This window comes from Periophthalmus magnuspinnatus, chromosome 8 (assembly GCF_009829125.3).
Source record: "Periophthalmus magnuspinnatus isolate fPerMag1 chromosome 8, fPerMag1.2.pri, whole genome shotgun sequence".
NCBI lineage: Eukaryota > Metazoa > Chordata > Actinopteri > Gobiiformes > Gobiidae > Periophthalmus > Periophthalmus magnuspinnatus.
Window position 1 is genome coordinate 28620279 of NC_047133.1, and position 26045 is coordinate 28646323.

The 26045-nt window shown below is 41.3% G+C and overlaps 1 protein-coding gene across 2 annotated transcripts in view; it reads left to right on the top strand.

Moving 5' to 3' along the window:
- Positions 1 to 26045, top strand: part of caskin1 (CASK interacting protein 1) — a 78838-nt gene that overhangs the window by 13928 nt on the left and 38865 nt on the right. The window lies entirely within an intron of this gene.

Sequence of the window (26045 nt, forward strand, 5' to 3'; positions counted from 1 at the left end):
ACAACAAGGTTAAATATACTCAATGTATTTACTCAAAAACCTTAATCCAATTTACTGCTATCCTAAATTTACTACTCAAAATATGTATTTCAAAGTTAATAGTTTACTTTGATTTTTCCAGTCCCACCATGATTAATCACTTTAAGTTAAGACAACTGTCAGATATAAATGCATATTAATATTTCAGAGACTGTTAATATTAGTAATTAAATCCTTTGGCTTCTGGCATATACACAACATCAAATAAACAACGTGGATGCTTTATATCCCCGCAGAGAACATTACTCACTCACCAGAGCTAATGTCGCTGAGTGAGCCCAAAACTGATTTAGAGTGATTAATTACCTCCAATCTCATCAGGAAGTACAATTGATTTCTTCTACTGCACGCATTTCATTTTTCTAGCCTTCATCGTTTGTTTATTTGACCACATCCTTCAGACCTGTACGTGCAGGAAACTTTTTCGATGAACACAACTGTCTGCCTTCCATTCCTGACCTTTCTGGAATCTAATTTTCTTAAACTACTCCTGCGTTATTGTCTGACTGTGATGAATGTAGCTGAATGTGAAATAATGCCAACGCCAGCCCAGTCAGAATGTGCAGGGAAAAGCATGGGCTGCCAGCTGGTTTCTGTGTGTGCTGGTTTGCAGTGCCACAGTGGAGCGCTGTACTTTTCCTTCTTACTTATTTTAAGGTGATCCAAAGTAAATAATTTTGATTTTATAATACCCTATTTAACATGTACATTCTTTCAGCATAGAGTGTTTAAGTTGCATAATGTGTTTAGAGGAGCACTATGTAACTTTTCTGGTGGGGGGTCAACCACCAGCTTGTAATGTTGTGTGGCATCTAATTTAGCTGTCTTCCATTCAATCACACATGCTTTTATTGTTTAAAATCACATTGAAAAACATGTTGTTGTGAGTGTCTCTCCACATGTGCCTGGTGGCATCCCCTGTTTAAGAGGAACATTCCAATTTGAGCAATGGCATCCCTATGGAGACAAACATGTGGTGTATCCTCCACCAGAAAAGTTACATAGGGTACCTTTACCTTTTTTTTTTTTTTATGTTGCCAAATATCACACAATATAACTACTCAACCTTTCAAATATTTAATCAGTACAAAAAGCTTTTTATATATTAGCCTCTTTCTAGGGATCTGGACCTGGTTTTGTTTTTTATGAAAACAGGGACATAGATAAAAAGTTAATCTAATAGCTTTCAAACCAAGTCTGTGTGTGCTTTTAACATGCTTTGCTATCACACTTAAAAGGCGAACCACTTCTACTAATCAACTGTTCAGAAGCAATATTCCTCAGTGCTAGCACCAGGTCTGTGCCGCACATGTGCGTGTTTATGTTCTCCGGGGCCATTCGTCTGCACTTACCTCCCACCATTGATCCCTGCGCTACAGTAGGTGTGTGTCGCTCTCCACCAATCAGAACCTTGTTTTGCATCTAGTCATCCAATCACAGCTCACTAGTGGTCCTCCATAACCAATGAGCTGTGCTGTTTTTGTTGGGGGGGTTGATATGCTCCTTGCATGCAAGTGCTACACATGCGGAACATGTGGTTTGGCCATGTATGATAGTGAATGGTGCCAAACCCAAAAGCTATGGCCCCTCACCGTTTTCCATCCCTCCTCTCTGTGTTAGTATCTTATCTTTCATTCTGGAAATATCACCATGGAAACAAGAACACACTAACATTTCTGAAGCTTCAGCATACATTTCCATTCAGCAACCCTGCAGTATGTGTATGTGAGAGAATTGTGTTTTATCGTGGGATTATTATATTTAATCTGACTACAGGGATTAGTACAGACCCATTGGAGAATAAAACAACAACATAAAAAAGTCTGCTCCAACTCTGTGACACTAATCCATGATACCATTGTCTGTTTTTTTTTTTTTTACTTGATAACAAATTTTATTCTTGTAGAAGTAGTCAATTGATGATCAGATACTTTGCAATCTCATTATTATTATTATTATTATTATTATTATTATTATTATTATTATTATTATTATTATTATTATTATTATTATTATCATTATCATTATTATTATTTTACTTAGGAATTCAAGAAAAGTCTCATTGAAAGTAACAAACATTTGTCTTGGTCAAAAGGCAACAGTAAGATTGCATATTTAAAGATGCACTATGCAACTTTTATGGTGGAATGTCTACCACCTGCTCGTCTCATGGAGTGTGCATCTACTTTGCCTATAATGTCCCACAGTGTGGCATTAAAGAGGGAGTATTGCAGATCGCCATGCTACTTTTTATTGATTTGAAAATGCTATATCCTTAAAAAATATGGTATTAAAATATTAAGAGGCACAGGATTGGGCCTGGGAGAGTACACACAGTTACTCAAGCATGCATGGATGACATATAATACCATATTTTTGATGAGGGAACAACCTCATAACATGGGAGAAATCTCTGCTCAAAATTGCATAATACCCCTCTTTGAACACTTCAATCTTGCATCTATGTTATTAGTTTTCTATTGCTGAAAAATACATGCATTCAAAAACATGCAAGCATACTTTGAATGGGTTGTCTCATTTACAACAAATAATAAGAATACAGTCAGTCAGCATGTCTAGCAACATGTTTCACAAATTCCTGATCACTTGTTTACCAGGCATGGCTCATACAGCACTTCCATGAGAGAGTGGAGATCCTGGCATGAAATGGCTGTGTTGTTGTGTTTTTATGTGCACCCCGTGATGAGAGTGGACCCCAGTCTGCAGTGTGTGCTGCTCTGGTGTCAGGGCACAGTGCCAGCCTGGGGGAGGGTACAGCTACAGCTAAACTTGTGTTTGAATTCGTCTCACTGCTCCAGATTACGGCTTCAACTTCTCCCCATTCACAGCTTCTTTAAATAGTGGTGTGCAATGCTGGACCTCTGTGCTGCATACTAATGAATACTAGCCACCACTAGAGTCAGAAGCAAGTCATTTATTATTTATGACATATAATTCTTCTGATTTAGTTTGGAATATCAATAGGGTTTTCCAGGCAACTTTCAGGAGCCAACATGGAAATCACTTAGAGGTCACTGACCATATTTTCACAGCTACTTTATAGAATGCATGTGGTTTAAGTCTAGTTCTTGTGAAGAGTGAAACAAGTAAAGCCCCTCCATGTAACTTTTTAGCCAAGAATAAAAAGGTTTCTTTTGTTTTTATTGCACTGAAAACTTAGAAAATCATGTATCCTTACTGTGAGCGGGCTTGCATCTCCACAAACCTAACTCTGCTTGAATATAGTCTTCCACTGTATGACACACTTATCTCTCACCATAGAGAATAATTTAAAGCAGGGGTCACCAACCTTTTTTGAACTGAGAGCTACTTCATGGGTACTGAGTCATACGAAGGGCTACCAGTTTGATACGCTCGTCTGAAATAACACATTTGCTCAGTTTGCCTTTAGTTATACAACGCCAGTTCCAATGAAGTTGGAAAAAAAACTTAAAAATAAAATATAAAAAAAATACAGGATCCAATGATTTGCAAATCCTTTTCAATTTAATGTTTAATGTTCAAACTGATACATTTTATTGTTTTTATGCAAATATTCACTCATTTTCAATTTGATGTCTGCAACATGTTCCAGTAAAGCTGGGACAGGGGCATGTTTACCACTGTGTTACATCACCTTTCCTTTTAACAACAATCAAAATGCTTTTGGGAACTGAGGACAGTAATTATTGAAGTTTTGCAGGAGGAATCCTTTCCCATTCTTGCTGAATGTACAACTTCAGTTGCTCAGCAGTCTGGGGTCTCCGTTGTCGTATTCATAATGCGCCACACATTTTCAATGGGAGACAGGTCTAGACTGCAGGCACGCCAGTCTAGTGCCCACACTCTTTTGCAGATTTAACTTATCTAACTTATCTAAATGTCACTTATAATGAACACATTTTTCAGATATTGTCATTTAAAAATCTCTCTATATATATACAATTGTGATTTTTAAAAAGCAACAGAATAAAATCAAATTTTAGATTCAGCTCATTAGTGAATTGTACTATTTTTAGAACCGGCCTGCGGGCGACTCATGAAGGCCTTGGGGGCGACCTGGTGCCTGCGGACACCGTGTTGGTGACCCATGATCTAAAGCATGGTTTTACATTTCTGTTACCATGAAATGGCAGCTGATGTACCACCTCCGGTTATGCAGTGTTGCTAAATACAATTCAGTCTAGAATTCATTAGCACAAGCAAAAATTAGGTTCATTATTATTTTTGTTTGTAGCTTTATTTCTCAACCACATATTTTTTCTAATCTTTGTTTTAAAATGTTAACTTGTTTTCTTCTCTCCATGATCACTTTGAAAGAGAGAGAGGAAAATGTCAGGACAGACATGTGTGACCAAGCCTATTTAACAATTTGTTGTGTTCAAATCAAATTCAACTGAAGCTGTGTGTGAACTGGCCTCAGATGCAGGTACAATCACACCATTGTCAGTAGTAAGTCTAGCTCACATGCTAACTATGCTTCAGGTTTCTAAACCAGTCTATTCCTCACTGGGACTGAGCTATGGAGAAAGTGGGCCAGCTCCATTATGGCCTCCCCCAAATCAGAATGACCCACAAAGGCACACTTAATGAGACGAGGCAGCCTGGATTCAGATTTCCATCAAGAGAGACAGGTTAATTGAAGAAGATGTTGGGGCTTTATCTCTGGCAGGTAGACCTATTTGTGAGTACAGTTGTGGTTAAATTTACATATATAAAATTGTGAATCCTTGTGAACTTGCAGCATCAATGTATTCATGCATTCAGATCATTTTCATATTCAAGACCACAAAAAACAAGCACCATATTGGTTTTATCAAACTGTTTTTACTTGTTTTTTTTGTTTTTTTATTTTATTTGGAAAGATTACATTTTCTTAAAAATGGGTTTAACATTGATATTTGTGCAATTAATGAATGTTTCCTTTGGAGTTTACATTTGTTTACATTTGCAACTAGAGTCAATATAAAAGTATCTTTCAAAATTCAACCCATTACTTGGCACATAGTTATCTAACCTTCTCCATTCTACCCATTGTTCTAGCAAATATTTCTAGCTAAAACTCACTAGGGCTAGTTTTGACTGTGTAGGACTTTAAATTACAGTGAAGTGGTGCATTTGCTACAGCTAATAGGCTAACACTGTTGAAGTAGCATATGAAAGAGAAACATTAGGTTTTATTGGCTCTTGTGCACAGCTCCGTCACACTGACTGAGGTGAGCTTTAATCTATAGGCGTAAATGAAGAGGCTGTGCTGACGCAGCATGATAACACTTCATTACACGCACCACTGGACTGTGTCAGTACACATACAGGAGAGCCACCTTTATGCACTGTGCATAAATACAGCCAAAACACTATAACAAGCTGATGTGATTGCAACATGGTAAATTTACTTTTGGATACTAAAAAAAAAGTGTTGTTAGGGTCCTTTTATCATGATCTAGTTTGTATTAGCTTCTTCACCAAGGATACATTTTAAAGGGGTAGGCCTACTTTGTGACAAAAAAAAAGTATCAATCACAAACTTGGAAGAAAAAACATTGTAAGTACAACATGGTCTGCACATTCAGGAAATTCATACGTATGAATACCAGCAATGTGTTTGTGAGAGCTAGGCTATACAGGAACAAGTTGGATAGACTTAAAAATATTTCTTTTTCTCCTTTTACGGTTTGAAAATCGGGTAATGCAGCTTTATTGATATTTTATTGATGTCTGTAATTTATTTATTTTCTATATCAGTGTTTCAGTTGACTTGACCGTTGTATTATCAATATGTGCTGCTAGCAAATGAAGCTTATTGAGATGGAGCATGGCAGGCATAATGACACTAAGAAATAGATAGCCCTACTTACTATTCCAGGCCTTTTCTAGGGTGCAAACATGTCATAGCAGGGCTTCTAAAAGACTCATAATAGCCTTGTAATAATAATCCTTGTAATATGAAAAATATGATCAACAATGACCATGCACTCCACATGACAGAAATGGCTCCAGAGGCAGTGCAGAGGTAGCAGAGATAAGCTGATGTTGGCAGTAGCTGCAGTCTGTCCTGCTGTGAGCTGGTCCACGTTCAGACCTCTGAGGCTCAGTGGGTTTGCATCCGTGGGATAGGCTTCCTGTGATTGTAACCTTATCTCCTCTCTGGACGTCATGTATGTGTGTGTGTGTGTGTGTGTGTGAGTGAGAGAGAGACAGAGATAGAGAGAGGCAGAGAGAGATAGAGTGAGAGAGACATCCATCTGACCTGCCTGTTTTCACTCAGCTCGTCCCTATCTTCTAATTGGGCGTCCTGCTGACTGAGGTTCTGTGATCCTCCTAATGTCATCCAGTGATCAAATACAAATACAAAGACATGATTTTCTGTTTCAGTAATGTCATATTGCAGCTTCCTATTCTTTATCAGCCTATTATTACTGAGAAATAAACAAGAACACCCAGGCTAGAAGGCCCAAATTGTGAATACTGTGTTGCATCATTGATTTGTAACCATGTACCTAGGTCATTAAGATGTAAGAAGGTACTTATAAACTTATAAAGTTATAAAATTGTATTATTACACTAAACATTACATGTCCACTGGCACGGTTCACTTGGGGCCACCTTGGCACCTTGGGGGTGAAAACTCTAAAAGATTAGAATTATTTTGAATATGTTTTTGTTTACTAGGCACCATTTGTGTCCTTCAGAGTTCTGATGTCTTCAGTGGGAAACTATAATGGAAATAAAGAAGAAAAATACATGAGAAAGTGTGTCCAAACTTTTGATTGGTAGTGTATTTTATCAGCCATATTATAAACAGTAATTTTCTTTTCATTTTAACCAGTTACACCTTTCAGGATACAGATGGCTCCATTCTCTCCCTCTTTCATCCATTCTTCTTTCTTTACCTCCACAAGTCCAGCTGTGCTCTGCTTTTCCCAGCACTCACAGACAGAAATAGCCCTGTGTGTGGAGCAGAGTGGAGTTATTAACTGTAAGACATCCACCACACGACCCCAGAGCACTCACTTCAGTTAGAAACCTGACACATTCAATGCTTATTACCTGCTAATGTTTTGTTGTTTTTAAGGCATTTTACCACAAGGTAATTGTGATGATGTCTTCATAATTTTAGGCTTGACTTACATGTTAACTGTAGGAATTTTAATGCTAATCATTTTGTATTCTATCAACATTGTGGCAATAAAATTAAAGGTGCACTATGTAACCTTTATGCTGGAGTGCCACTTTTTCCATCCAGGGAGACAAAGGCAAATACATCTAAGTAATCTTAAGTAATCTTGCACTTAATACGACCATGAAAAATGAATAGCCTGCCCCATTCATAGTGAGGAGTATGCTCTTCATACTGTCCCTGGTGAATGAGTGCAGCCGGCTTTAGGATCTATATTGAGATGTGTCCCTTGCGGCACCACTGGCCCATAATCATGATGTCATCTTCACGTGTCCATGCATGTGTGCCTTATTACACACTCTTAATTGCTCATGTGTTGGCCAACAAAAAGTGGCACTAACTAGTAATTGTTTTGTTGTGTTTGACTGTGTTTTGTCGTAATGCTGGTTCAGGTGGGACCAAAAGATGCAGAACTCGGAGCAAGTTTACAGTGTTTATTTACAAGACGTGAATTAACAGAGAAGTATTGATTAGATCGGCGAGGGGCGAGGAGCAGGGTGCGAGCCAGAGTCCGGGAATGCATCGTGGAGAGCAGGGACAGGAACAGGGAGTAACCAGTACCGGAGCGGGAGACAGGAACAGGGACGGAGCCAGGGGTAACGGAGCAGGGAGCGGGAACCAGAGCGGGGAGCGGGGTGCAAGCCAGAGGCAGAGGAGCTGGGACGGTCCAAGTAGCAGGAATCTGAGGGCAGCAAAAATCCAGTCAGTATCAAAAAGGCAACAAGCGAGTACAAAAACAAAGCAGGAATAGTCACGTTTGACACGCGGACCATCTGGCACCGAATGTCTGGTCCTGGCTCCTCTTATCCACAGCAGGTGGCGATGATTGTGCTGATGGGATGCAGGTGCGTGGGGGAGGAGCCAGGAACTCCCCCCAGCTCCAGACTCAGGCAGGTGAGGGAGGGGAAAGAGCACACAGGGAACAAGACAGCAGAACAAGGAGCAGAAATACGTGCATAATGACATGTTTACAAGTGTGACAGCGGTTAACCCTGTGTGTAGCATTTCAAGCTGAAGACTGGACAGAGCCAGATCTAACCTTCATTGGGCAAAATTTGACTTGGAGGCCCTCTCCACTTCAGTGCCACTTGGACTATTGATTATTAACATTCCACAACATGATGCACAAAACTGCCATCATCTGCACTAAATGTATCTGTAATACCCACATCAGACAGTGAAGTACAAAGGCATTTATAGAGGTTGAGCACGGCGATAGCCACAGCAAATAAGAAAGAATACTTTTGTAATTACTAAGAGGGCGCCCTAGCAGTTTCTAGTACATTTTAATGTATTACAATTGGCTAAAGTGTAATTACATGTATTGATTTTGCCACACTAGGCCTCTAAACATGATCTATGATGGTCTACAAATTAATACTTTCAACACTTTGATTTATTGTTTATAGGATAAATATTATAGGCTTACCATCTCTTTCTCATAATGTGATTAGGACCTATACACTTCCATGAAAATAAATGTGGAATGATTAGCAGGTGATTAAACATGTTAATATGTGTGCAATATGCATGCAAATAAATTTGTGAAACTTATTATTATACACAAAGATGTGAGCACATTCACGGCTCATTCATGGGTCATTCACTCAACAAGACAACAGACACACATGTGTTAAACTTACATCATGCTGTCTTCGTGCTGTTGCTCCAATGTGTTTATGAGTGAAGGAGGACGGAGGGGTTGAGGCAGGACAGTTGGCCATCTTGTACAACCCATTTAACCAATCAGAAAGTGATATTTACGCACAGGAGCAAACAGGGCCCAGTTTTGTTGTAACTACATATAGATTGTCAGACAGTCTTGAGGCGGGGCCACTCACAGCTGTGGGGCCCCTACGCAACTTGTGTAGTCTGCGTATAGGAAGATCCAGCTCTGAAGCTGGAGATAACAGCACATTGCTTGGGAAGAGAGTCAGTGTGTAACAAAGAGGAGCAGGAAGGATCCTATAAGAGGATAATGGAGCAGGGCTGTAGAGCAGCACTGATAGCAGCTCTGTCTTAGTACAACCAGGCTGTACTTTGTGGCACGCTGCAAACAGAGGTGAAGAAATAACCTAACTGCAGAAAAACATATGCACACATCATGTTTTAGAAATAAGTAGTCTGACATAATGCGTTTGGAAGTTCACAATTTTATAAATCCAGTTTGACAGAAAGGTGACTGCCAATCTGTGCCTATACACAGCCCCTATATTTTTACCCTTGAATAAATTAATTAACTGAATAACTAAATAAATTCAGTTATTTATTTAAAGGGGCTGTATCTGATTTTTTTTTTTTTTTTTACATTTAATTAACCAGAATATGTCTTGTACAGTACAGATATATTGTAAAATCAGCTCTTAAAATTAAACTGCAGTGGGCTACCTGTAATTATGAAGTGTTTTATTGTCTGAGAATCAGGAATTATTGTTATCAGAGCTGTTAGCATGCATTTATAAACTCACAGTGAATAATATTCCAAATGCATAAGGTAAAACTTTACATTACTCTACTCTTATTTAAAGGGCACTTATTATGCAAAGTAGGCTTTTAACCATATTATATTGATATCCCCTCCTGGAGTTGTATTTTGCTATAATCACGTTTCATTAATCCATAATCCATAAATCTAAAATTGTATTCTCTGGGCTCTCAAAAATGCTCTACTCACATTTTGTCATCCTCAGACTTTGTCTGTGGTTAAATTGTGTTCACAACAAACACATGGCTCTGTTAGCTTAGCAGTCACGTTTCCTAATAGCTTCATTTAAGACTATTTTCCACATATAATCATTATTGTAAGTTAGAAAATGAATACATATCCAATGGCTACCAAAAGCTTGTTTAAAAAGGAACTAAAGCTACAAAAATATGTGTTCTTTAAGCAAAATGTCTGACTCCATTCCAATCTCTATAAATAAATATGATTAACTGAAGTGTCAATAATCTGCCATAGTGGCCCATTACAAAACCCTGGTGGGGACTGAAACCCGGTGACCTCCTTGTTGTGATTCAGAAGTTGCATAAGCACAAACAGGATGAAAGAGATGACAGGAGCGCTGCTGAGTGGAGGACTGGAGGTGTGAGGGGGGCTGGATTCTGTGAGTCATGCCCAGTGAGGATGCATGGTGCTGGGGGACTGTTCTTTGACTGTCCCTGATCTGGAGCTCAGAGTGGAGCAAGCACGTGAAGGTCAAAGTGGGATAATTTATATGCAGTGGCTTGCAAAAGAATTCATCCCCCTGGAACTTTTCACACATTGTCACATCACAACCACAGATTTAAATGCATTTTCTTAGCATTTTATGTGAATGAGCAACACAAAATGGCACACAAGTGTGAAGGGGAAGGAAATATTTTACAAGATTTTCAAATTACTTAAAAATAAAAAACTTAAAAGTGCAGCGTGCAAAAGTATTCAGCCCCCTTTTTCTTGAATGCAACCAATTGCTTTTAGAAGTTGCCTGATGATTTTGGAAAGATTGAATGTTTAACTAATGACTAAAAAGAGTCCACCTGTGTGTCTTGTCTGTGCGTAATCTTGTCTCTAAATGCAGCTGTGCTGTGAGGGCCACAGAAGCTTGTTAAGAGAGTGTCGGAGAGTAAACCACAAAATGAAGTCAAAGGAGCACACCAAAACAGGTCAGAGAACAAGTTGTGGTGAAGTTTAAAGCGGGGCTTGGATCTAAAGAGATTTCCCAAGTGTTGAACATCTCAAGGAACACTGATCAATCCATTATCCAGAAATGGAAAGACTATGGCACAACTGCAAACTTACCCAGACATGGCCGTCCACCAAAACTTACAGAACAAACGACAAGACACTCATCAGAGATGCAGCCAGGAGGCCCATGGTGACTCTGGAAGAGCCACAGAGATCCACAGGTCAGGTGGAGAAATCTGTTCACAAATAGATGGAACTTATAAGTATAGATATAGATATAACTTATAAATTATAGATATAACTCCATCCTATAACTCCGCTGTTTACAGTTTCAGTGTGGTTAGCCCCTCAGATAGATGTAAGGCAGTGGCCACCAGCATTCTTATCAGAACTGAAGAAGTGGCTTGGATGAGCAGCGAAACATCTTCACCCTACAATGATTTGTCCAGTTGACAGATTTAAACTTTGCCTTTTGCAGTGATCCTAAACATAAAGTCATAGCGACAATGGAACGGTTTAAAGCTAAACATATTCACGTGTTAGAACGGCCCAGTCAAAGTCCGGACCTAAATCCAATTGAGAAACTGTGACAAGATCTGAAAACTGCAGTTCACAAACGATCTCCATCAAATCTGACAACTTGAACTGTTTTGCCAGGAAGAATGGGCAAAAATTTCAGTCTGTAGGTGTGTAAAACTGGTGGAGACATACCCCAAAAGAGCTGTAATTGCAGCAAAAGGCAGTTCCACAAAGTATTGACTTAGGGGGGGCTGGATACTTTTGCATGCTGCACTTTTGAGTTTTATATATTTTTCTTTTTATCTGAAAATGATGTATAATTTTCTTTCTACTTCACACTTATGTACCATTTTGTGTTACGTATTCACATAAAATGCAAATTAAAAAATATTTAAATTTGTGGTTGTGACTTGACAAAATTTTTAAAAGTTCCAGGGGGGTGAATACTTTTGCAAACCACTGTATACAATGAACTTGCTTGAACACAATGTACTAAATGTTCTGAAGACTTTTTACGTCTGCTGAATAAAAGTAGTCTCTATTGCTAGGTTTCAGACAAAAACACAGTAAGAGAAGAGTGCTTAGAATCGATTGTAGTTTATGTGCACACTGATAGAGGATTTGACTGTTTCACCTATCTGAGATCAATAGCTCCTAGCCCTATCCCTATAGCCATCATGAGCTTTTTGTGTGCAGAGAGGGAGGAATATGGAGATGACAGGGCGAGGCTGGGGACATTAGGGTAGGGTACTGGAAGAGGTGGGGCTGTTGTTTACTTGTAGTCATTTCAGAATCTCAACTGTAGTATAACACAGTATGGATTTAATTCACAATTGTTCAGCATTAACAGATTAGTGGTGGGCAGTATATAGAATTGTTAATCATAATAATACTATACATGTTGTTTGGAAGATATGCAGAATTTGAATATTGGGTGCTATGTTTGCACTGTTGTTCTGATGCTGCTTCTACTTTTAAGTATTTTATTTGATTTTTTAAGCATTTTTTTTTTTTACTTTGTGCATGCCCTTATTTGTATTTAATCAGTGTGTTTTATGTTGCACTTTATCACCGAAGTAAGTTCCTAGTTTGTGAACTGTGTTCACAAACGATGGCAATAAAAGGATTCTGATTCTGGTATTAAAGAAATGCAAAATGTGTCATCTAAGTGGGGGGTCAAGGGTCTAAGTGATGTTTCTGCATGTTTGTAGATAATTTTACAGTCTTGTCACTTAAACAAAATTTACATTTATAGATACATTTCAGTTGCCAATTAATATTTGGATTGTCATTATCACCATACAAAGAAAAAAAACTTTAGAGATATTCCTTTTTGTCACCCATCCCTAACTAAACATTCATCATTTTGGTCAAATGGTAAATGGTCACATTTCTATACATTGCTTTTCCACCTTCAAGGCACTCAAAGCACTTTACTGCAAGGAACCACTCACTCTTCACACACACAATCATACACCAGTGTATGCAGGAACTGGGGGCGAGGTGGGTTAAGTGTCTTGTCCAAGAACACAACAACTGCATTTAGTGGGAGCTGGAATCACGCTGTCAACCTGTGGGTCATTCGATCTGACTGCTTTACCAATGATGTCCAACCTTCGGATCAGTGGACAAACACTCGATTGAGCTTTTGTCGCCCATGTTGTTGGAATTACCACTTGTAACAATGTATGTTTAGACTAAATGGACCCACTGACTTCTATACTCCTCCCATCTGTTGGTTTGTAGGTAATTAACCACAAACTCATGGTTTTGTAATGTTTTAGCCCTGGAATATATTTTAGTCAATTTCTGCTCAATGACAAACATGGTTACAGTTGGTTAATGACAGTGTGTGACTTGGATGCCCTGGAGCTGTAGAAACTTGGCACATGAAAATGTTTCTGTGGAGTTTTCCTGAAAGCAGACAGTCATTAGATGGTTCCTGAGAGGGACCTGTGTTTCACACTCGACTGGGCTCGTATGTGCGATGAGGTCATAGCGTAGTGTACTCAGAGAGGTCACTTAGGCATGCTGTTCATTGCTAAGATAATTAATTGTTATATAATATGTAGTCAACATTAAGAAATGTGTGCAGATGTTTGTAGAAAATATTCACATAAATTTCTTTTCTTTTTTTCCCTCTAATGTAAAATGATACTTGCCAATTAACTGTGATAGTTTTGCCTTAATAAAGACATAGAGATAGCTGAAATTGCAGCTTTTTCTAGTTTTAAAGGTACACTGCATACCTTGTCTGGTTTAGAGTACCCCACCTGCTTGACTTCCTGGAGAAAAACTTAAACTTATCTATCTTCGTGGAGACAAGTAGGTGACAATCAGATTGACCCTGCTTACAGTAAAAATACATGTCTTTTTTGCCATATAGTATAGAACATATGTGTCAAACTCAAGGCCCGTGGGCCAAATGCGGCCCGCCACCTCATTTTATGTGGCAAAGTAAATTAAAAAGTATGACTGTCTTAAAATGTCAGTTTATCATTAGATACACAGTTAAACAGCCATTTTTTCATATCTATGCAAATCCATGTGCAATATTTGTAACTTGAATAAGTAATAAATATAGAAACAGTTAATTAACAAGATTAAAAAGTAGTTGCATTTATTTTACATTAAATTTGGTTACATTTAGTGACATTTATCTTACAGTTAGTTACATCTGGCCCTTTGAGAGCGACCATTTTGTTGATGTGACCCTTTGTGAAAATGAGTTTGACACCCCTGGTATAGAACATTCCAGAGAAAGAAATAACATCTTCATGAAGACAAGCAGGTGGTACACCCAGCAGAAAAAGTTTTGCAATCCACTTTTATTTTAAGTAATTGTAACATGTGAGTTATATTATCCAGTAAAGGTTTACTTTCCAATCAGCCCTATGAGCTGTGCAGTTCTACCATGTTGTGTCACATAATTCATTGCAGTTTACAAACTTAAATATTTTTATCACTCTGTTCAACATTGATGTGACCCAACCACACATCGTCCTTTCTGTGGCCAGGCCACATGGGCAGAGGTTAGAGCAGCAATATCCTCCAGCCTTCCATCTGCCTCGACAGACGCTCTATTTTCTAAAGGGAATCCTGAGGCATTTCCACACCAGACAAGAGGCTTATCCCTTCAGTGTCCCTCAAAAACACAATGAGTATTTATAGGTGAACTATGTAACGTTTCTGATGAGGAGTCCATCAATGTATTGTCTCCATGGAGATCTTATTGCTTTATCTGGAATGTTGCTCAGTATGGCATTAAACTTATTTATCTTAAATTACAGGTGTATAATTGCTTAAAGATCTGCCCTGTGACTTAGATTTGCTGAATTCTGTGGAGACAAATATGTTTAATATCATTATCCAAAACATTCCAGGCAAAGCAGCGCTCCATAGAGACAAGACGGTGGCAGAGCCTCCACCAGAAAAGTTACACAGTGCACCTGTAAACAGTACAACCTCACTTCTTTATCATTTCCTTATTTCCTGTTTCCCTCCATTTGGTATTTTCTGTATGAGTTAATATTTCCATTGGGTTTGAGAGCTTTCCCTCCACTGACTGTGGCCCTGAGCCTCTTAATCTGACTTTAATGAGATCCACTCCAGTCAATACAAAACAACTTAGCTGTTCTGTAAACACCATTACATTTTACTCTGTGTTTTGGCTACCTGTACCACCCTTTACAGTGGAAAGTATATGAAGCCAGCATATTATAGTACATAATATACCCCCTGGATTGTGAACCAGCCCATGTGTTTGTGTCAACGTCTATTAGCTGCACTACAGTTTGATGATGTTGTTTCAAGAAAAGGCTGGTAGCAGCACTTGACTCTTGTTCATCTTTAAAGATCATGTTGTGGGGGGTCAGAGCCCAGGGGTGGTGAGGTTGAACACTGCTGACTGAACAGAAGGGCACAGGGATAACATGGTTTTGCTGCGGCCAGGGTGGCCTGGCACACGGCTATGGGAGTACTGACCAGTAAGCACATTTAACAGTAGATTTATGTAATAATTTTACCTTATATTTCTGGATATAGAGGGTTATAAGGGTTGTGGGTAGACAGTAATACAACGAAAATGGCGCTCTTTGAAATTCTTAGTCGAAGTGTGAGGTCAAAGTCAGTCATTGGACTGAAATGAAACTGCACTTCAAATGGCAAATGGACAGCCAGTGTGCTTCTCAAATTCGCTAGCCAGACAGTCTATATTGTCTGGCATTCTGGTATGAGGAAACACGCCAAAGTTCTTCTTGCTGTTTACAATATGAACAATTAGCTTATGTTATTCTTATTCACCAGTTATTCAAAGTCAGTTTTGCATTACCTGTATGAAATCTGTAGTCTTATTCTCAAATTCTCAATGTACAATTTCTGATTTGCTGCAGATTAACTTTATTACTGCTGCTCTATTGAGAACCTAATTTCACTTCACATATCCAGCCACCCAGTGCACTGAAACGGCAATAAACATGAAAGTCTCACACAAACCCTGATGTACATCAGTGTCGAAGACCACATGACAATAGTATTAGCATAGCCCACAGACACACACGGCGTATTGATAATTAGATCATGTGACCAACTGTCCCCCAGCTTGTCATGGCCTCTGTCGTCTGCCTCTGCCGGAGGCTTGTCTGTGCCGAGCCTATGCCGTCTGTCTGTCTGCCTGGGTTAACTGTACGAGGATATGAAGTGATGTGTTTGTGTGTACTCAGAATGTGGGAGTTTAGAGTTCTTGGAGGGCACTGGCCACAGATGGGACACGCCAGTCTGTCTATTGGCTGGGAGCATAAAGATGGAACAGCAAATACATGGTTGTGTGTTCCACTTACAGCCAGGGTATTAGTATTTAAAGTGGCTGTAGCCCTAACTGATTTTTTTCTGTGCAGTTGAGCAACTTTTTGCCCCCATGCAGATATATTGCAAAAGCAGCTTTTACAGATGAGGTTGCTGTGCACTGTCTATCTAATTTTAATGCATTTTATATTCTGTCCATCAGGACAAGTGGTGTTAGCATGTTAATGTTTTAATAGTTGAAGAATCACAGTAATTCCCATCCCATGGGATTCACCAGTTAAATACAAATAAGGTAACACTTTGTATCTTTATTTTTAATAGAAAAGGCAACATTGTAAAAGCACCTTTTTATGACCAAAAGCTGCTAGCTGCTAATCTGCTGCTAGCTGCTAACCTGCATCAAATAATAAAATGATGTATCTACTGCAAACCCAGAAGTAAGCAAAAAGCTCTTCTAAAATTCTTGCGTGTCAATATTAATGATGTGCCAAATGGATTGTGAGAGTTACAAACTATATGTCTTAATTTCGTGGTTCACAGTTTAATTTATGACCAATTTTCTGATACTTTTTATGACCATTTGTTTCGGTATGCCTACAATTCTGGATGTTTTTGCTTTTCTACTAGAGGGCATGTGAAAGCAGGGAGAAACTCAATCTCCCAGCAGCCCCCAGTGCATCCCAGAGCTGCTCAGATGTTGAAGGTCAAACCATAGCCTGATGTGACCTCTCAGCATTATAGTCTAGTGTATATTAATGACCCACAGCAGACCTTTGCCAATGGTGGTGCCGACGTTATACAGAAGAGGGACTGTTGGATATGGAGTGTTTTTGCATGCTTTATTGGGAGCCCATGTGTAACCATGGCAACAATATGAGTAGGGTACTTTTCACTGTATTAATAGCAGCAGCTGGTGGGGGTGAAATGCAACAGCACTATCATCACAACACAAAATACTTGAAATAAATTGTAATAGGGATTTTGATACATTTTAATGCATGTACAAATGTTTACCATATATTATGATTGGGTCTACATTGGCATTTTTGTTGGTTTTACTTAATACTTCTGTTTATATTTCTCTAGCAAAATGTCACATTTTTAAAGCAAAACATATTTTTATGATTTGTTTTATGACTATAGCTCTTGATGGATAATAATCAATTTGCAAAGCCTGGTGGTTTAAAGGTTTATTCTTTGTTACATCAGATATGGAATTACAGGGCCCAGGCCTGCCCTGGCCACAGACTGGTAGCCTTCCGGCATTCTAAGCAAGTCTCCCAAGTCTCTTTCTTAGAGGATCTCTCCCCAGAGCATCTAAGCTCTGAGTATTTATACCAGAATGACAAACATCATACATTACAAAAGCAGGGTCACATCTGTTCACAGTCATATATTAAGACAGGTAAAACAACTAATGGTTTCTTGGAGGATCGGACAGAGCCTTCACACGTTTATGTCTGGTCTGGATCTGACAAATTGGAACAGATCAAATGCATTTACACAAAGACATATGATAAGAATATTTTCTTCACAACATGATAGACATACACACTTTCTCCCGTTTGATTATTTATTAATCAATAAACAATAATCGTCACAAACAGAACATGCAGAGACATGCTCAGTGTTGTGGTAGATGTTTGTGTAGATGAAGTCAGTTCCATTAGTTTGTTGATTGAGATGGAGGCAAATTCAACTGTTCACTGTGTAAAGTTCAGTTTGTCCATATCCAATACCATTTGTAGTCACAAGATGAATGCTGCTTTAACAAGATGGTGGTGTTCAGTTAAACTTTTCCCATCACCTGTCCTCTGTCCCTTTTTCCCCCCTTTCCCTACAGCCCCACATGGCTGTAGTCTCTGCATGCAGCTCAGCATCTCTCTGGCCACAACTCATCTTTGAAAAGAAAAAAGAAAAAGAAGAGAAATCATCCTCACACACACACATACACACAAAGTTATTAAAGAAATCACAGGCTCATAGTTGTCAAGGATGGTCAAGTCAGTCAAGTTAGTTTGGATTCTTCATTACTGGCCTTGATAAGGCATTAATTTTGTTTTTAAGAGAGTGCATAAAATTTTATGGAATTCCTAGAAGAATTGGTTTCTTCTTTCAAACTATAATTGAGGAGGGTTTTTGGTACCAGCTGGACTTTTATTAGGACAGGTATGTCATTAAACTCACTGAGGCAAAAACACAAAACAAATAAAACAAATAAGAATAAAAAAAACAACAACTAAGAAATCAAGAAAATTAGTGGATCAGCATCCAATCATTTTCTTGTTAACACTGTTTACAAAGGCTCAAATGTGAAACACCTATTTTCTGATAACACGCCTTACACCATACAGTCCAAGGACACACAAGCGTTCAGTTGACTTCTGGTGTCACAGTCTGTACACCTGGTCTGGGTCTCTGACAGACTGACACAGATCAAATGCATTTACACAGAAACATATGATGTGATATGAATGCGCATACATTTCCATCACAGGTGCATTATTACATTTACCATATTAATATTGCAGTACTGGATTTAGTTACTATACTACCCTTAAGTACTTTTGAATGCAACAGAAATGGACCATGGTGATTTGATGAAAATCTATGAGAGTTTATGTTAAGAAAAGGTTTCTGTCATAGGCTGTCTTTGTGTAAACCAGACCTGTCATTAACATATGTGAATATATGAAGCTCAGCAGACACAAAGGTCTCTACCCTCCAGGAAACTCTTTGTTGTTTTACCTGTCTTCAAGTAAAAGTTGATTAACCCATGGCTGTGAAACACAAGTCACTCTGCTTTGATATGCATGTAGCTTTGTTATTCTGGTATAAATACCAGAATACCAGAGATCCTGCTTGGGATGCAGTACGGCAGCTAATCTGTGAATAGAGCAGTCCTGGGCCCCATATCTGCTGTAACAAAGAATAAACCTTTTTATATTTCATAACACACCAAGGCTTCCTAAATGCATTATTATTGTCATCAAGATATATTATTTTGCACACTCCTAACTGTCCATATGCATTAGCCTCATGTTGGCCCATTTTACAACACTGTTTTACAACATCATGATCTAATAAACTATGCTGCTCAACTTCGATTTCTCTCTTCTCTCATAACCACTTCCTGTCTGAGCACTTCCTGTCCCACCCCCTGCTCCTCACTCCATCTGTGTCTTTGCCTCGATCCATTTGGAAAGACTCTTCTCTCCAATTCAATTATGCTGCTTCCTGTTTACCTGCTCCTTTGCTTGCTGTTTGGGTGCACAACTATAGCAGTAACTGTCCCAATTCACTGTATCATCTAGTTGTGCACCTAACTGTTAACTATAAACCAGCTGTGATTTATATTTATGACGAACCAGCTAAAGGAATTAGCTGATGAAAAGGGAGATGAATGAATGCATTATAATGGCTACCTTTGTTTACTTGATTATATATTACTCTATATTTGCGTTAGTCCACAACCTGCTTGTCTCCATATAGAAGTGAATACTTTGCCTGGAATGTTCCACAGCAGGGCATTAAACAACTTTTAATATACAAGGTTATTGTCCTACTGTGGAACATTCCAAGAAAAGCAATAACATCTCAATGGAGCCAAGCAGGTGGCTGACCCTCCACAAGAAAAGTTAATGCATCTTTAAGGCAATCATCTGTATTTTTTTTTTTGTTTATTACAAAAATGTGAGATTTGTTTTCTTTGTGTTCACATTATATCATTCTGGGGCAAGTGTTCTTCTACTTGACAGCCCTCAATGTCCGTTCATTTACAGCTAATCAACCGAAGGGAACAAATATTGAGGTCAAAAAGCTAACTAGCCAGTGGTACAGACTGTATGTTCCGTATACTGTATTATTGATCTAAGCAGGCCAAGCTGTACCTCATGTCATGTCTAAAAATACGCTGGCTGTAGCCCTGCTGTGTCTGCTGGCACTGCCACTGAAACAGCCAGCTCTGAACTGATCGATGGAGGACTCTAAATAATTCATGTTAACACTGTGTGTTGTATCATATGTGCTAGATGCTACAAGGCATATTAGAGAGAAGATTATATGCCTTTATAGGTCTAAAGCTGGTGCATATTTGTATACATATTTTAAATTATTAAGAGACAGGTTATGAGTCTTATTTCAGCATTGACAAAATCAGATAGCAAAGGTATGCGTTTGAATGAATGTATTGACAAATCTCAGATTCTACTGCCTAAACTGGTGGGAGTGAAAGTGAAGAAGCTACATTTTAAATTGGGATGAGAATGATTTTTTTTGTTTTTGTTTTTATAAATGTAATAATTAAAACATGATTACGGTTTCTCAACCATAGATCCACACGGTTCCCTGTTAAGTTGATCAAACAATGCACAGGGCAGGACCAATGTACGATACATTTTGGTTTCTATTCCTTCAGCCTCTATGTGGCACTGTGACCTTTAGTTTGGCTCACCTGTAACCTCCCGCCTATATATGACATGGCTAAATGCCACCAGGTGCAGTGAAATGGAAAACACAAGTCTTCTTGACTTATGTTGTGACAATGTTGTACACACAGAACACTGGCAATGTAGTTGGCTTTCCTGTTGCTGATATCTCAGCAAAATGGTAAGATGAATTAGACATTTACACAGGAGAGATAAGTGTATGGGTCTGTAGGTCTAGCCAAAAATGCATTTCAACAAGATTTAAGATTGTGGATGAAGTAAAATGAAATGCAAATTCTAATGAAGTTGTGTTTCTAACCAGTTTAATTACTTTCATATCCATGTTTTTGATCAAAGAACATATTTCGGTTACTGTTGAAGGTGCTACTAAGTTTGCTAGTCAGGTTGAAATTGTTTCACAGAAATGTAGCAACTATATTCCCAATCAAATATTATTTACCCATCTATTAACAGTAAATCTTGCTTCATGTTGGACCCTACCCAGTCTGTGTTGTATTTGTCCCTCTGAAGTAGCAGTAGCAGTGCCGTCTTGAGCTCCTAGCTCCGCTGCTGTGAACTTCTGAGGATGTGAGGGTGTATTTATAGCAAATGAATTCAGCTGCCAGTTTCCTTTCTCTTTGGACAATGCCCACATCTGTGCAGTATTTGTGCAGTAAATTTATCGTTGTACAATAAATTGCAGTACCCGGAAGAGGCATGAGATTGGAGTTATAGGTGGCAAAGTTTATTTATGATCAGTACTGGACCTGGAGACATGAACCCTCAAGATAATGTGATGGTATCATCCATTCAAATCTGCCTATGCTTCTGTTGTAGGGAGTATTATACTTCTGATGAGATAGGTCAAGATAACAAGGGCTAAGCTGGCACAGCATTGAAATTTCTCTAAGATTCTGAGTCTGCAAAAATTCACATCAATGAGCATGTCTTCTGATGGGAGAGACAGTGAAGTGCAGAGCTGTTTCATGTTATGTCTAGGGTAATGTATTATAATAAAATGACCGTGGAAATAATGGTTAACCTTCAAGTGCATGGACATCCATCCATCCATCCATCCATTTTCTCCCACTTATCCGGGGCCGGGTCGCGGGGGCAGCAGTCTAAGCAGGGACTCCCAGACTTCCCTCACCCCGGACACGTCCTCCAGCTCCTCCGGTGGGACCCCAAGGCGTTCCCAGGCCAGCCGAGACACATAGTCCCTCCAGCGTGTCCTGGGTCTTCCCCGGGGCCTCCTCCCGGTGGGACATGCCCAGAACACCTCCCTAGGGAGGCGTCCAGGAGGCATCCTGAGCAGATGCCCGAGCCACCTCAGCTGGTTCCTCTCAACGTGTAGGAGCAGCGGCTCTACTCCGAGCTCCTCCCGTGTGACCGAGCTCCTCACCCTATCCCTAAGGGTGCGCCCGGCCACTCTGCGGAGGAAGCCCATTTCAGCCGCTTGTATCCGCGATCTTGTCCTTTCGGTCATTACCCAAAGCTCATGACCATAGGTGAGGGTAGGAACGTAGATTGACCGGTAAATCGAGAGCTTCGCCTTCCGGCTCAGCTCCTTCTTTACCACAACGGACCGATACAGCGACCGCATCACTGCAGACGCTGCACCGATCCGCCTGTCAATCTCACGCTCCATCCTTCCCTCACTCGTGAACAAGACCCCGAGATACTTGAACTCCTCCACTTGGGGCAGAGACTCACCACCCACCCGGAGAGAGCAAACCACCTTTTTCCGGTCGAGAACCATGGCCTCGGATTTGGAGGAGCTGATTCTCATCCCAGCCGCTTCACACTCGGCTGCAAACCGCCCCAGTGCCTGCTGCAGGTCCTGGCTCGAAGAAGCCATCAGGACAACATCATCTGCAAACAGCAGAGATGAAATCCTGTGGTTCCCAAACCAGGCCCCCTCCGGCCCCTGACTGCGCCTAGAAATTCTGTCCATAAATATAATGAACAGAACCGGTGACAAAGGGCAGCCCTGGCGGAGTCCAACATGCACTGGGAACAGGTCTGACTTACTGCCGGCAATGCGAACACAGCTCCTGCTCCGGTCATACAGGGACCGGACAGCCCTTAGCAAAGAGCCCCGGACCCCATACTCCCAGAGCACCCCCCAAAGGACACCGCGAGGGACACGGTCGAATGCCTTCTCCAGATCCACAAAACACATGTGGACTGGTTGGGCATACTCCCATGAGCCCTCGAGGACCCGATGGAGAGTATAGAGCTGGTCCAGTGTTCCACGACCAGGACGAAAACCACACTGCTCCTCCTGAATCCGAGGTTCGACTATCGGTCGGATTCTCCTCTCCAGCACCCTGGAATAGACCTTACCGGGAAGGCTGAGGAGTGTGATTCCCCTGTAATTGGAACACACCCTCCGGTCCCCCTTTTTATACAGAGGGACCACCACCCCGGTCTGCCATTCCACAGGTACTGTCCCCGACCGCCACGCGATGTTGCAGAGACGTGTCAGCCAAGACAGTCCCACAACATCCAGAGACTTGAGGTACTCAGGACGGATCTCATCCACCCCCGGAGCCTTGCCACCGAGGAGCTTGCCAACCACCTCAGTGACTTCAGCCAGGGTGATGGACGAGTCCGCCTCTGGGTCCCCAGTTTCTGCTTCCTCCTCGGAAGACGTGACAGTGGGATTGAGGAGATCCTCAAAGTATTCCTTCCACCGCCCGACAACATCCCCAGTCGAGGTCAGCAGCTCTCCACCCGCACTGTAAACAGTGTTGGTGAAGCACTGCTTTCCTCTCCTGAGGCGTCGGACGGTTTGCCAGAATCTCTTTGAGGCCGTCCGATAGTCCTCCTCCATGGCCTCCCCGAACTCCTCCCAACCCCGAGTTTTTGCCTCTGTGACTGCCCGAGCCGCGGCACGCTTGGCCTGCCGGTACTCATCAGCTGCCTCAGGAGTCCCACGAGCCAACAAGGCTCGATAGGACTCCTTCTTCAGCTTGACGGCATCCCTTACTTCCGGTGTCCACCACCGGGTTCGGGGATTGCCGCCGCGACAAGCACCACAGACCTTACGACCACAGCTACGAGCAGCCGCATCAACAATAGAGGTGGAGAACATGGCCCACTCGGAGTCCATGTCTCCAACCTCCCCCGGGATCAGGGAGAAGCTCTCCCGGAGGCGGGAGTTGAAGACCCCCCTGACAGAGGGCTCCGCCAGACGTTCCCAGCAGACCCTCACAATACGCTTGGGCCTGCCAGGTCTGTCCGGCTTCCTCCTCCGCCAGCGGATCCAACTCACCACCAGGTGGTGATCAGTTGACAGCTCAGCCCCTCTCTTCACCCGAGTGTCCAAGACACGCGGTCGGAGGTCAGATGACACGACAACAAAGTCGATCATCGACCTCCGACCTAGAGTGTCCTGGTGCCATGTGCACCGATGGACACCCTTGTGCTCGAACATGGTGTTTGTTATGGACAAGCTGTGACTAGCACAGAAGTCCAATAACAAAACACCGCTCGGGTTCAGATCGGGGAGGCCGTTCCTCCCAATCACGCCCCTCCAAGTGTCACTGTCGTTACCCACATGGGCGTTGAAGTCCCCCAGGAGAACAACGGAGTCCCCGGTTGGTGCACTGTCTAGTACCCCTCCCAGGGACTCCAAGAAGGCCGGGTACTCTGCACTGCTGTTTGGCCCGTAGGCCGACACAACAGTGAGAGACCTGTCCCCGACCCGAAGGCGCAGGGACGTGACCCTCTCGTTCACCGGAGTGAACCCCAACACGCAGCGGCTGAGCTGTGGGGCAATGAGCAAGCCCACACCAGCTCGCCGCCGCTCCCCGCGGGCAACGCCAGAGAAATGGAGAGTCCAACCCCTCTCAAGAAGATGGGTTCCAGAGCCCAAGCTGTGCGTGGAGGTGAGGCCGACTATATCTAGCCGGTAACGCTCAACCTCCCGCACAAGCTCAGGCTCCTTCCCCCCCAGCGAGGTGACATTCCATGTCCCCAGAGCTAGTCTCCATGTCCGGAGATCCGGTCGTTGAGGTCCCCGCCTTCGACTGCTACCCGGATCTCTCCGCACCCGCCCCTCATGGCTCCTCCCGCAGGTGGTGGGTCCACGGGAGGACGGCCCCACGTCGTTTCTTCGGGCTGGGCCCGACCGGGCCCCGTGGGGAAAGACCCGGCCACCAGGCGCTCGCTGCCGAGCACCCACCCCAGGCCTGGCTCCAGGGTGGGGCCCCGGTAACGCCAGTCCGGGCGACGTAAACTGCCTTGTTGTATTTTTCTTCATGAAGGGCATGTCTTCTGATGGGAGAGACAGTGAAGTGCAGAGCTATTTCATGTTATGTCTAGGGTAATGTATTATAATAAAATGACCGTGGAAATAATGGTTAACCTTCAAGTGCATGGACAAGTTATGGCAATTCCCTGGAAATCCCAGGGGACCAAACTTGTATTTTACCAATATTTTATCCAGAAATTTGCTACTGGAAATAGCCTTACATTTGGCCTAATATCATGGTGACTACATCTGACACAAGCCAGAATAGGGGAACAAGGGGTACATTTTATCCACCCCTCCCAAATCCAGGGCAGCTTACCAATATTAAATAATGAATGCATAATAGTCCGCCAATCACAGATCTTTGAGAAGTTTATCAAGCGTCTATTTAAAATGGTCACAAATGACTGAAATTCAAGCTTGATTTCAACACTAAGCAAAAGGTTTTACCAATTTCAGTCCCACAGCAATAATGAGACCTTTGTTTCTGTACAATACCATGTCATTTTCATAAACAAAGTAATGGTAGTTTCTAGTACCATGTGGTCTTATGCTAGTATTGATAAAGATTTAAATAATTCTGTTCAGGAAAGTTGCAAATTTGTCCTATTTACGTGATTTGTTTCATTATCAATACTAGTTTTGATATTGATTAGTAACTGGGAATTTATTTTTTGACAACCTAACTGGTAATGCACAATTATTACTGCATTTGGGCTGGGACAATTGTTTTGCTATAAGATAGACTTGTATTGGCCTTTTGGTCCTCATTCAGCTTGAGCCCCATGCAGACTGTGGATTCTGTGCTTCTCTTGAATGATGAGTCACTGAACTTACATTTCTTTAATAAACAAATGCGTCTGCTCTGATTATCTCATTAGTTTATGCATCTACAGAAGGCCCAGTTTCCACACCTCACAAATCATTCTGTGCAATTATGGGATGGAGTTTTCCGCTGTGTATGTCTAGAATTATCCACAACAGAAGCTGAACGAGAGCCAGGCATTTGTAGCGTGCTGCTCTGGGATATGCTAATGACTGTTATGGTTTGAATTTGATAATAATTGCACATCTTTCCTTAATAGCTTGGCGTTGTTATTTTACTTTGATTCATGCACAGCTTTGTTACTATTTGGCGAGCTTTGTTACAAT